The following is a 12,634-nucleotide window of genomic DNA, read 5'->3' as shown; positions in this document are numbered from 1 at the left end:
ATTATAACTAATGTATAATTTCAAAATTCAAATTTGTACATATTTATGTTAATTTGGTTAAAGGAACGATGTATTAGCCTTACGCGTCTCATTATACAACTTGGGACAACCATTTTGGCATAACGTCCTTCATTAATTCATAGGTTTCAAAATAAACATTGATGACATCAACATCCGAATCGGAATAATTACCATCCTGTAATAATATTATTTACCTTTATGTAAATATTTACTAAGTTAACATTAATTATTTAAGTAAATTGTTGTTAAGAGATAAGCAGAGAATAAATATTGTTCTGTGACGAAAATAAACAAATATGCATCTGCGTAAAGTAAATCACCTGATTTAATTATTATACAACTCCAGATAAAATCTGCTTCCTCTTTTCCATGAATTTTCATTTAAATAGTCAATGAACCAACAATTACTTCACGTATTTCATAAATTCACTATAAAAGTTTAACTTACTAGAAATTTCGTATCAGTCCATAAGTTGATGCCATAAATTGAATTAAATACTAATTAATTTCCAAACAAAAATTATAAACAAAATGAATTCAAAAATATTATTTGTATTTTTATTTTTAATTGTTGGTGCTTTTGCATTGGGTATTTACATTTTTATTTTCAAATCTTTAAAAAAAAATTCTTATTGAAATGAAATTTAAAACTTTTTAGATTGCACTTCGAAACCCGAAACAGGTCCCTGCAAAAAAAAAACCATAAATTGGGCCTACAATAAGGAAACAAATTCGTGTAATGAATTTATTTATGGTGGATGTGGTGGGAATGCCAATCGATATGAAACCCGAGCTCAATGTGAAACAGCTTGCAAACGATAAAGTTCAATATTTATCTAAAGAAACAACAACACTTTAAAAATATTATAAAGTGTAGTGTAGTAGTTCTTAAAAATAAATTGATCTTAGAATAAATTTGAAGAATTTGTATTTCCTTATCATATAAAATTTCAAAAAATTTCCATTTTTCATTGATATTTAGAAATTGTGTTTTAAAATGTCAAACTTTCAAATCTAACAAATTATGTTTTGACACTAGAAATAAGAAGCATATTTTGAAGGTTCTTTTCCTGTTCTTCAAATTGCATATTAAAGAAAGAGTGTTGAAATTTGATTTTTAGAAAACACTTTTTAAAAAATTGTGTTCTTTTAAATATAAGCATATTTAGAAACATATGTTTTTCAAATGTATTTATATAAATATGAAGTGAATTTTAATGCATCTACATTTTATATTTTAACCACAATATTCCTCAAAAAAACACCTGAGTCCTTTTTGGAATTAAAACAATTATATTTTCTAAAATAACTCTTAAAATAGTTGCAAAAGCAATTTATTTAACCAAAATTCAACTTAATAAGTTATGTATGCTGTTGTAAATCTAAAAATATAATATCCTAATTGAAAAGAACACTCCTCCATCCCTCTCCCATCCCCTTTTTTATCTTCACTCTGAAAACCTATTATTTTGCAAACGATTTAAGTAATTGCAAACCTACACCATCATCAACTCAGCATCATCATCATCATAAAGTCCTAGCTTCAAAAAGTACCTTTAACCTGGGAAACTATGGCATTCCTATGTATATAAAGTGAAATTTATATACCTACCCCACATATATACAATTTATGTATAAGTAGGGTAGATATATGATGAACATACACTTAACCAAAAGTCCAAAAACAAATGCGAATAATAATTTTTTAATTTATTTGAATTATTTTCCAACTTTTGTGAATTTATTACCCGAACACGAAAATGCTATATCTCGACCCACCCCTGGTCCCACCGTACCCTCATCAAACCACGACCATCGCAGCTACTTCTCCCTTCCCTTCACCTCAACTGTTTCAGCTTAATTTGTGCGAATAATTTGCACCTGAGCTTGAGCGGAATGACGAAGTTAACCCCGGAAGTGAGATAAAATAACCTCCCTCATCAGGTGGTATAGGTACAGAAACAGGATATATGTACATACCCATGTGTATGAAAGGACAAACTTGGTGGTCGTAGGTGCTGCTGGTTCTGCCCCCGCCCGCCGCCGTCGCCGGAAAGCTTTCATAGATTTTCATTACGAAATGAAATTTAAAATAATATTTTCTGCACATTCCCACAACACGCCAAAAAAACATCATCCCTATATAAAAAGCCAACCGAGTTTTCAATTTCACCCTTTACTGATGGTGGCAAGCTTGTATAAGGTAACACAGTCCACAAACCACCCGTCCTTTCCTCTTGAATTTATAATTCGTAGCACCATTGTTTTTGGGGGTGTTTGTTGTCATATTATCGTGTTCTCTTTCTTGTTTCATGAACGAATCCATTTGCACGGTATTACGCAGGTATACCCTTTTAGAGGCAATTTACACTCTCATCAGCATCATCTGGTGGTCATTTCTATGTACCTATAAGCCTAACCTACACGTTCATTGAATCATCGCTGAGCAAGCAGCGGTGATGGTGATGATTTTGTGCGTTTAAAATGCAATTTCGTCTCAAAATCTAATCCGGTCGTCCAATTCGGACGAAAGTGACGCAACGGATGCAACGGACGCACGGTTCTGAAGTTACTGTTACCACTTTGATATTTAGGTTCTATTCAGTATTTTTGTACAATTGTGAAAACTCGAGAGAAGAAAAAGAAGGCTTTTAATCATATTGCAAAATTGATTTTAAAACAGTTTCTTCGAATCCCACTTCCGTCAATCTGTATTTAACTGTTCGTCAATTTATCAATCTTTAACTAGCTGGAGCTAAAACGGCTTCAAATTATGTACTTTTAGTTCTGTAATAATCGAATGGACGTATTTTTCAATTTTGTTAGTAATTTTCCCACTTTTTCGAACTTTCACCAATTTTTCGTAATTTTTCACAATTTATACGGTTCTGCCGAAACTTCACACTTGCTGAAAGTTCATACATCTTTGAGGTTCTAGTGTCCTTGATTTCTTTTGTGGTGTTGTCAATTTTACACACAACATTCTCAAACCCTAAATTTTTGAAGGTATACTTTTCAAAGACTTTTTCTAATAAGCAAAGAGTTGTTGAACTTTTGTGGAAATAATATATAAATCTAACACAAATAAAATTTGAATAGATTTGGAGGCAAAGTGGCAACCATTTAGCTTTGGTTTTCGGTGTCATGTCGTCCGGTAGAATGTGAAAAAGGGAAAAAGTATGCAACTCAACTGCAAAACTTATCAACTACTTTAGACTCTAGAGAGTGATAAGTGCGCTTTGCACATCCAATTTGTGAGCGGCGCGGCTCTGTGGCGTATGATGGCATATCTGTTTAACCAGATTCATTCGGACGACACTGATGGCAAGTTCCTGATGCGATGATGGTGTCATATGCCCGTATACAATATTGAAACCTACACTATTCTGATACTTATGACATTTCACGAAATTTTAGCAACAAATTACATTATTCGCCATGATACCTGGGTATTTTAGCGTTGATAAAGCAAATGGAATCAGATTTTGGAATCTAAAATGAGCTTTCACGTAAGTCCCAGACCCGTCGCGTCGTCGTGTCGTCCAGTCCAGACATACCTAGAGCTAGGGAAAAGATAGCGATATCAGGCCTTAAGCCTTAGGCCGATGATGATGATGATACTAATGCTGACGGTTGTAGTACAGCTGCAGCCGTCAACATTTCAATTGAATAATTGAAAGTTTTAAGTGTGACTATTTTATTCTTTGGTCTATATGTCTCCGTGATGTATAAGTTCGTATACCTAGCTACCTACTAAATGTGGTCGGGTTCAGGTTTCCGTGGGGGCTTGTGATGCAAGGTCGTTTGAGTTTGAGCTGCTATATTCGTATAGTTATCAAGTTATCTAGTGGCAAATCGGGTAGCTTCGTGGGTGGATGGTTTAGTGATTTATGATCATTAGTCTACAACACGTCCTACGTCTAGGCAAAAGTTTATGAAAATAAGCAAAGCTTGTATACGTAGATTTTTAGGAGAAGGGAAGAAAACAAATATTTTTTAAATTTTAAGAACTTTAAAAATGTGAACTTCTGTGGAAATCTTGAGGAGAAAAACACTACTTTTTTAATTAAAAAGAAAAATACAATTCGAAAAACACTTAAAATTTCAGTAGAATTATTGGTACGCTTATAACTTGGCTTTGAAAATCGTAAAAAATTAGAAGTTTTTACTGATTTTCGCTTTGCATTCAGATCAGGTGTTTTTTCTATATTTAAGCAGGGTTAGCTTGTTCCCGCGACGTGTTTGAAGCATGCCTAGCGAATTTCGTTTAAAAGAAGAGTCCAAGTTAGAACCTTATAAAATTTTATAAACTTAGCTTTAAAAAAAAATATAATTGTTATAATTGGTTAGCTAAGGTTAAAGAACCTACTTAATTTAAGTAGAAAATATTTCCACGTATTTTCGTGATTACCAAAACTTAATATTTTTAGCTGAAAAAAACGTAGAATGCAAGTGTATTATTGGGTTTCTACATTTTACTAAAAAAGCTGTTGGGCACATTAAAATAATTTTCACATTTTCTAAACTATATTTTTCAATGTTTTCACATTTAAAGGCTTAACGATCTTGTATATTGGTCACTGTTTAACTCCACTAAAGTTAGAAGTTACTACGAAATGCTCTACCACTTATTTTACTGAAATAGGGTTGCCAAGTACATACCTAAGTGTTTTTTAATCGAGATCTAATCTTTCATTTGCCACCAATTTTAACCTTCAACCCGAAATTATCTGTAAGCCATGTTAGAAAACTGAATATTTCAAAAAGGGTCTCAAAACTCTAGACATTTTTAAAGCGGAAATCCCTTTAATTTGTAGCTTGATGAGATCTGATATTTGAATACATTTTTAACTTTGAGTTCCATGACTTATGATATGGTCGAAAATGTGTACCGTGCATCAACTATTGGTTATAAGTTCTTGAGTTCTTATTTTCAACTTAAGTATAGTTGAAGTTTCGTTTCAAAAAATGGGCTTCGAAATTTAATTATAAATTATACTGGTCAACAGAATGAAGATTGTTGTATTCGGCAAAAGCCAATTAATACTTTTTCAAAGGTTTTGTTTTGCAGAATTCGAGTTTTAACTTATAATTTTACCATCAGGTAAAGTTTTTAAAATACAACTATTTAAAAATCTTACAAAATTCATGGTATTGTATTTTTAACGCTAATGAAAAACAAAACGATAACAACACATATTTTGATGATTTTGCAAAGTAAACAGGCTTATTTTCTAAACACAATTTAAATCTTTTAAGTACACTGCCGGTCAATACAATAGGTTCACACTATTTCCAATAAAGAGGAGCTATTTTTTCTTTATCTACTTACATATTTATAAGAAAGAGTTAAACCGAAAAGAATAACTACGTTGAATTTGAAACGTTTCCTGCAATTTATTCAAATAAATTGCCATTTTGATCGGTGAATAGAATAGATTCCTGTATTCATTGGGAAAATAAAGAGAAAATAAAGGGAAAATTTAAACAAAAACAATTCTTTTTAAAGCTAGACATTTTTTGTTTCATTTAGTAATGATTCGACCCTCCTTTATTTAGCGTCCTCAAAAATTCTATTTGGCATGGAATCATACATTTTCTTAAAATAATTTAAAGAAATGTTTGTCCAAGCTTGTTTTATTGCTGTTGTTAGTGATTTTGTGTCTTCAAATTGTTGCCTAGACTTGTAGACTCCACGGACGAGCCATCCCCAAGCATTCTCAATAATATTTAGGTCTGGTGAGTAGGGAGGCCATTACAACAATCCAACATTTTGTTGGTTTATCCAGGCTTTATCCTGCTGAAAAGTCCATTTAATGGGTTCAAATATTTCACTGACTTGGAAAAGCCCTTTCAAGAATACTTTTGTATGAATTTGCCGTCATTCGTGATGATGTAAATTCCAGCTCAATAGTTTCAAAATACGATATTGCACCCCAAACCATAAAACTACCAAAAATAATTTTTCTTTTCGTTAATCATGGTAATAATACCCGTGTTTTGTTGGGAAATCTATCCATAGTAAAGTAGAATTTTACACGAATAACAAAAACAATATCCATAGTGAGAATAACACCGATAAAAGTTAGAGTAGAATCTCACTATGGATAGGTTTTTGACATTTATACGCGCCTCGAATGGATCTTATGTGATTTCGTTCTCAAATGTTGGTACGATTGATATTGCATTTATATGTCGATGGCTGTGTTCGTTGAGTAGTTCTGCATTTGGAATCATGTGTGTTTTCCAGAAAAAAACGAATCTATTACTGTTGATATTATTTAGTTTTGTTAGTGAAAATGGACTAACTGGGCTTATTTTGTAAGAAAAAACAATAGAAAAGATATTTATGTTTTGCTATGTTTCCAAAGGTTTATCTCAGTTTAGAATAGATAAATCCCAACTCGATTCAGGTATATAAAGAATTGAGGGGCCTCCTTTTTGACAGGCCTTTTTTCAGTTGTTCCAATTTTTAAATACAAAAATCTGGCCACTGCAAATTGTTTTGTTGAGAATTTCTCACTTTACTATATTATGAAATGCGAACAAAACGCACGTAATAATTAAATCCGTCAGGGCCATCCAGATTACATTTTATTTCATACGTGAAAACGAAAAACTGCCACTCCTTTTTCCATGACATGTGGCGCCTGCAGAATTCAAGCCGCTTTTTCATTCTTTGTGGGGCACTCCTAATCACTTTTTTGCTTGCTGTTGTTCCAGAATATGTCTTTATTTGAAAAGCTGACTGACAACAATTAGACACCAGTCAAGTAATCAATCTCCTTTCAGAAGGTGACGTAACTTTTGGGCGTCCTTTCATATTCTTCCTATAGTTTTCTTTATTTTTCAAAAAATTGCTCACAACATTTTGCGATCTTTAAATTTTTTTTTGCAATTCAACGCGCACTTAAACTTTGTTCTACGTATTTTAATTCTTTCTTCCGAATTAAGACACTGTGCTCGTCCCATTTTGTCTTAAAATTGTATTTTGAATAATTTAACTTCACTTTGTAAAGCTTTTTGCAAAGCTCTATTCTGGAGAAAAATGCCTTTCCCTTGTTAAAGAAGCGAACCTATTCTATTGACCGGCAGTGTATTGTCTTTATAATTAGTTTCCGGATTTTTGTACTACTTATGACATGAGTTTTCTTCTGACTTTTTGAAATAAATAGTTAATCAAATATCGATGTCAGTCATTTTTGTACTTAAATTTAAAAATACTTGTTTTTAACTTTATTTCTTTATTATATTTAAAAAAACTTGATACTTAAAGATTTTTTGGAAAACTGTGATATCAGAAAAAAAAATCGTTCAAGCCTTTTTTTTAAAAATTATCATAAATTGTTGAGTTTTTTTAGCGTTGTGTAGAATTAAGACGAAAACCAACAACTAATGAAGATTTTTCAAAATATTGGCCAATGGGATCATATGTTTTGGAAAAAAAAATTATTCATAGATCTAAATTGTGTTCAAAAATTTACCATCTCATATTTCAAAAACATGACATGAAAGAGTGATTCCGCAGTAAACCTCAAACTAAAGATCTCAAAAATGTTTGGTAAAGTATAATTTGATTATTATCAGTTCAAAACCTTGGCCACTAGTGCACTGATTAAAAGTTTAAAAACACAATACACATTTGTAGCGTTTTGAAAATCTGAAGCAGTTAATTGACTCAATGTTAATGCAAAAACAGTCTTTGACTTTTTAAAGCCTTCAAAGTCATTTAAGAGCCATAAAAATGTTCGTCAAATTTTCTATTTAATTTAGTCGGTTCAGTACAATCTCAAGTTTTAATTGAATTGATTAAAATGTTTGAATCTAATATTATAAAATAAATAAATTGGGTGGAGCAACAGTCCGTTGAGAACTAGGGCTAATATTACTTAACTTTATAAAAACAAGGAACCATAAGTGATTGTATTCATTCAAAAAAAAAACCGCTGGAAAAATTACTTAAATTTACATTGACTTGAAAAAAAACCTCTACATTTTTATAATTTAAGAAACTTTAGTCGAATTGGCTTCATTTCTCATTTCATTTATCTTCATGTCAGAACTTGAAAACTGACTTAGGACGACTCGAGTTCAAAAGACTCTTAAGTCAATACTTAGTCATGACTTAAATACAGTCTAAAAATGATCTCAATCATACGAATTACGTGTAAAAAGAAGCCTTTTCACAGCCAAATTTGCATAACCAAAATTGCATACAGGTATCATTAAATTGCTAAAAGTTTAATATCAAAACGCCAAAAAGTATGCTTTATCTAAAGCAAAGGCTGAAGCCCCTACTTTAAGAACTATTTATGCATTTAAATGAGAAGCCGTCTTCAAAAGGACGCTACCAGCCCCTTCTAAGCCCATTACCAAAATAATAAATTAACTGATGCGCAAACAAAGCAAAATTTAAAAATAAAATTGCATTTCGCATCCATCTTCCGGATGACAATTTTTCATTAGAAAATAAAAAGTGTGCAACATGGCTGACCGGATGGCATATTGTAGGAGAAAGAGAATAGGCTCTTATGTGAGTTGCGTTGTGTTTAATTTAGTTAATTCAAATTAATCAAGGGAAATTGCATTTTACTGCATATGAATGCGCATAAATTAGTGTAATTGGCGATAGTTGTTTTTGTTAGCAACCCAATAGTTTGTATCCATCCATCCAGAATGGAAAAGAGGAAACACTTTCTTCTTCAGTACCGCGGGCGACGGGATTCTCATCAAATTACTGAAAGATCAACAAAAAAGGAAGATATACTTTTTTGGAATGGTCTGTCAATGATGGCGGAAGTCACTCTAAACTCTAAAGTAGCCATCATTATCTTTTTTTGTTTCACCAAAAATAAGTTCACGAAAAAGAATACTGCAACATCTGTGACATTGCTGTCGCACTTTTTAATAGCAAAATTAGCGACACGAGTCATCACACTATGCGACTACGAGTAGAGTACATGTGTACATTATTTCTTTACACTGACTTAGAGGAAAGGCGTAAAAATATATAGAGTAAATATACAAACAATTGAAAAAGAGGCACTAATCTCATTAAATTAACTTAAACTGGGACAGAACACGGTCTTGACAGTTTAATGCTTCATTCTATTGTCTTTTTAATGTTGTTGTTGTTTTTGTTTCGTTAATTTCGGTGCTGTGGTTAGCGCGCGAGTGTGGGGAATTATTGTTAATTCAATAATAATATTCTTTATAGCTGCGAGTTTATTTAAATATAAATGCATGCAGGCCCTGGTTTTGTTGGGCTGTATACAACAACAGAAATAAACCAAAAGAAAAGTAAACTTCACGCAAAGGCTTGACAAGTGCCCTTAATCAAAATGTTGAATGTGTTCCACTAGAAGTTGAATTTACTTATTAATTTTTTGTTGTTTTTGTTATGTACACATGAAGTGATTGAATGTTTTGAAAGACGAATAAAAATATGTTTTATTTACTGTTTTTATTTTTTTGAACGAGCTGTTAATAAAAATTGGTGGTGATATAATTGATGACTTGAAAAATGTGTTTCAGACAAGATGTTCGAATAAGGGTGGTTGTGGCAGTGTATAAAAGTAGATATTTAATTGCCAAAATTATACGGGCAATTATGAAACTTAAGTGAATTTATTTAGACACCAAACCAATTGAGCATCATTCAGGGCGAGTAAATCAACAAGCTGACTGATTAAAATTAAATTAATTGACTCTTATATGAAGTTATGTGAAGAATGGGATAAACATTTCTGAACATTGTTTTAAAACTTGAAGTTGATTTTTGATGGTGTTCCACAGGAATGCATTCTTAGCCCTGTTTTATTTACTCTTTGCTGTTTCAAGTGAAAGTCTATGAATTTAACATTCTTAGAGAAAAGGAATTGATTATTTGGAAGGCTAACTGATAAAAAAAGGATGTGATTTTTTCAACATCGTGCTTGAAAAAATAGTGCAGAGCTCAAACGTCAACACTAGAGGCACTATCTTTTAAAAGTCTGTCCAACTTTGAGGTAGTCAAGGACTTGTTATACCTAGTTTCCGCTGTAAACGGAGAAAACAACAAAAGCGCTGAAATCGAACGCAGAATAACTCTTGCTAACCACTGTTTCTTTGGACTAAGAAAGCAATTGAGTGTTAAAGTCCTTTCTCGAGGGACCAAAGTGTTGCTATATAAGACACTTATCATCTCCGTCCTGCTATCCGGTGCATGGAATATGACAAAAGCGGATGAAAGCACCTTGGTTCGGTTCGAGAGAAAAGTTTTTCGTGTGATTTACGGTCCCGTATGCATCGAAGGGGAGTGGAGGAGAAGATGGAAGGACAAGCTGTACAGCGACGTAGACTTAGATAGAAGCGTAAAAGTCCAACGACTAAGATGGCTGGGTCACGTAGAATGCATGGAAACCAATGCTCCGGCCCGAAAAGTCTTCGAATCCACACCCACAGGACAGCGCAGTAGAGGAAGACTTCGGATCAGGTGGCGCGCACAAGTGGAAAGTGACCTCACCCAACTTGGAGCTCGAAACTGAAGACATCTAGCTAAAGACCGAGCTAGATAGAGAAGTTTGTTGGGTGAGTCCCTAGTTCACAGAGGACTGTAGCGTCACCTTAACTAAGTAAGTAACTGCTAAACCAAACTATGTTAGAAAAGAAGACATCGAAGATAAAAGAGGTTAAGTAAATGAAATAGAACATTCGTTATAGGGACAAGTCTTCAGATTCTTCAACAAAAATCTTATTATTGTGAAGAGTTAAGTAATGATTTTTGATAAGTAAATTATTCGATCACCTGTAAGTTCTCCATTTTTACTTAGAGAATTTGTATCTAAAATCAAAGAGATGCGATACTCACCAAAGGTTTGAGTAGCCTTAACTTGAAAACATGTTTATACCTACCCTTCGGTGTTCTAAAAATTATTTAAAAGTGTCCACGATAAAAAGAGTAACACAAGAAACTTTACGACGATGTTCGAGTGACTTATTCGTGTTGATAATGTTAATGTTACCAATTATTTTTAAAGCTCCTGTTTGAAAACTGTCAAAGAGGCTTAAATAAGTTACTGGAGCACCATCCCAGAGATGAGGGTTATATTCAAGATTCGGACGTATTTAGGTTTTGTAGATTGTAGCCGGATCAGACGGAGAGACAAATTTCTTGCATCTTCTCAAAAAACCTAGACATCATTTTTGGCAACATCACTTATGTGATCGCTCCACAAAAGGTGGTTGCTGATGCACATTCCAAGGATGTCAAGATTTTCAGTTTCGTCGATGCAAGTGCCACTCATAGATAGTGGCAAAGAGGGTATATCTCGCTTTAACGATGCAAGACAGCATTGGGTTTTCGCAGCATTAAATTCCACACGGTTTTTATTTCCCATTATACCTACAATGCTGAGTAGATCAGAATTTAATGAGCTTATCATATTTTGCCGTTGCAGTTCCAAATCGCTATCGTTAGCGACACAATGTATTAGATTAGAAGTAACAGACAGCTGATCATTTATAAAAATGAGGAGTCGGAGACAAAACGGAGCCCTGGGCACACCAGCATTTATTTTATGGGTTTCCGACTTGTATCCGTACTAAACGACTTGGATTGAACGGTTAGAAAGAAAATTTCTAATCCAACGGAGAAGAGATTCGTCGATACCAAAAGCCCGCATTTTCTATAAGAGAGCAGGACCCCAAACCTTATCAAATGCCTTTCAAATTTCAGGTGCAATAATGTTACTTTCTCCAAAACGATGTAAAGATTTGTTCTACTGTTCGGTGAGATGAATCATGAGATCTTCAGTGGACCTATTGCTACGAAAAACGTATTGCCGACATGAAGAAGCTTCCGTTCCTCAAGATATTTCTTAAGCGGATAATTAATCAGCGTTCTCATGAGCTAAGAAAGAAGGGACGTTAGTGCTATCGGTTGATAACTTACGGGGAAGAAGATTCGCCTTTTTTTGGGATTGGCTGAACAAATGCAGTTTTCCAACTACTCGGGACGAGCCCAGAAGAATCGGATAAATGGAAAAGCTTACGCAATAAGTAAGTAAGTAAGGATACCATCCCGGCCAGCGGATTTATGAATGTTGAGATCTTTAAGAACTCTCGCCACAGTACGAGTACGAAAATAGATTGGGGGATAGAATAATATATGCATTCAAGCACTAGGAGAGCCATGAGCATGACACTATCTGGTAAGTTGAAATCTGCGGCGAGTTGCCTTGCAAACAAGTTAGCTTTATCAATAGAGTTACCTAAAGAAGTGTCATTGACAACAAGCGTAGGAACCGAGGAAGAGGAACAAATCTTCATGTTTTTTACAAATGACCAAAAATTCTTACTGCTTGGAAATATTGTCTCTATTTGATATCCAATTAAAAATTAAGGGTCAACACAATGAATTGTTAACTACAAAAAAATAGAGTACATTTATTTAAATGGCTTTTTATAAAAATGAACTTAAAATAGACATAGAAAGAAATATTTACTGAAACTTATTTTTCAGACCAAAAGCTGACAAAAATCATCAATAATTCCCTCTAAAACAACTTTATATAGAAATTTTACCAAAAATGTTGTTTTTTTTATACAATACAAATGTAATACTTACCCAATT

General features: G+C 33.2%; 1 protein-coding gene across 1 annotated transcript in view; it reads left to right on the top strand.

The window, feature by feature from the left end:
- LOC129952918 (diencephalon/mesencephalon homeobox protein 1) overlaps nucleotides 1–12,634 on the top strand; it is a 103,081-nt gene that overhangs the window by 24,277 nt on the left and 66,170 nt on the right. The gene's annotated exons all lie outside the window — the stretch shown is intronic.

The sequence above is a fragment of the Eupeodes corollae genome, chromosome 3 (genome assembly GCF_945859685.1).
Source record: "Eupeodes corollae chromosome 3, idEupCoro1.1, whole genome shotgun sequence".
In the NCBI taxonomy this organism is placed as follows: domain Eukaryota; kingdom Metazoa; phylum Arthropoda; class Insecta; order Diptera; family Syrphidae; genus Eupeodes; species Eupeodes corollae.
The sequence above is the reverse complement of the archived record's forward strand: the minus strand, read 5'-3'. Positions and strand labels throughout refer to the sequence as shown.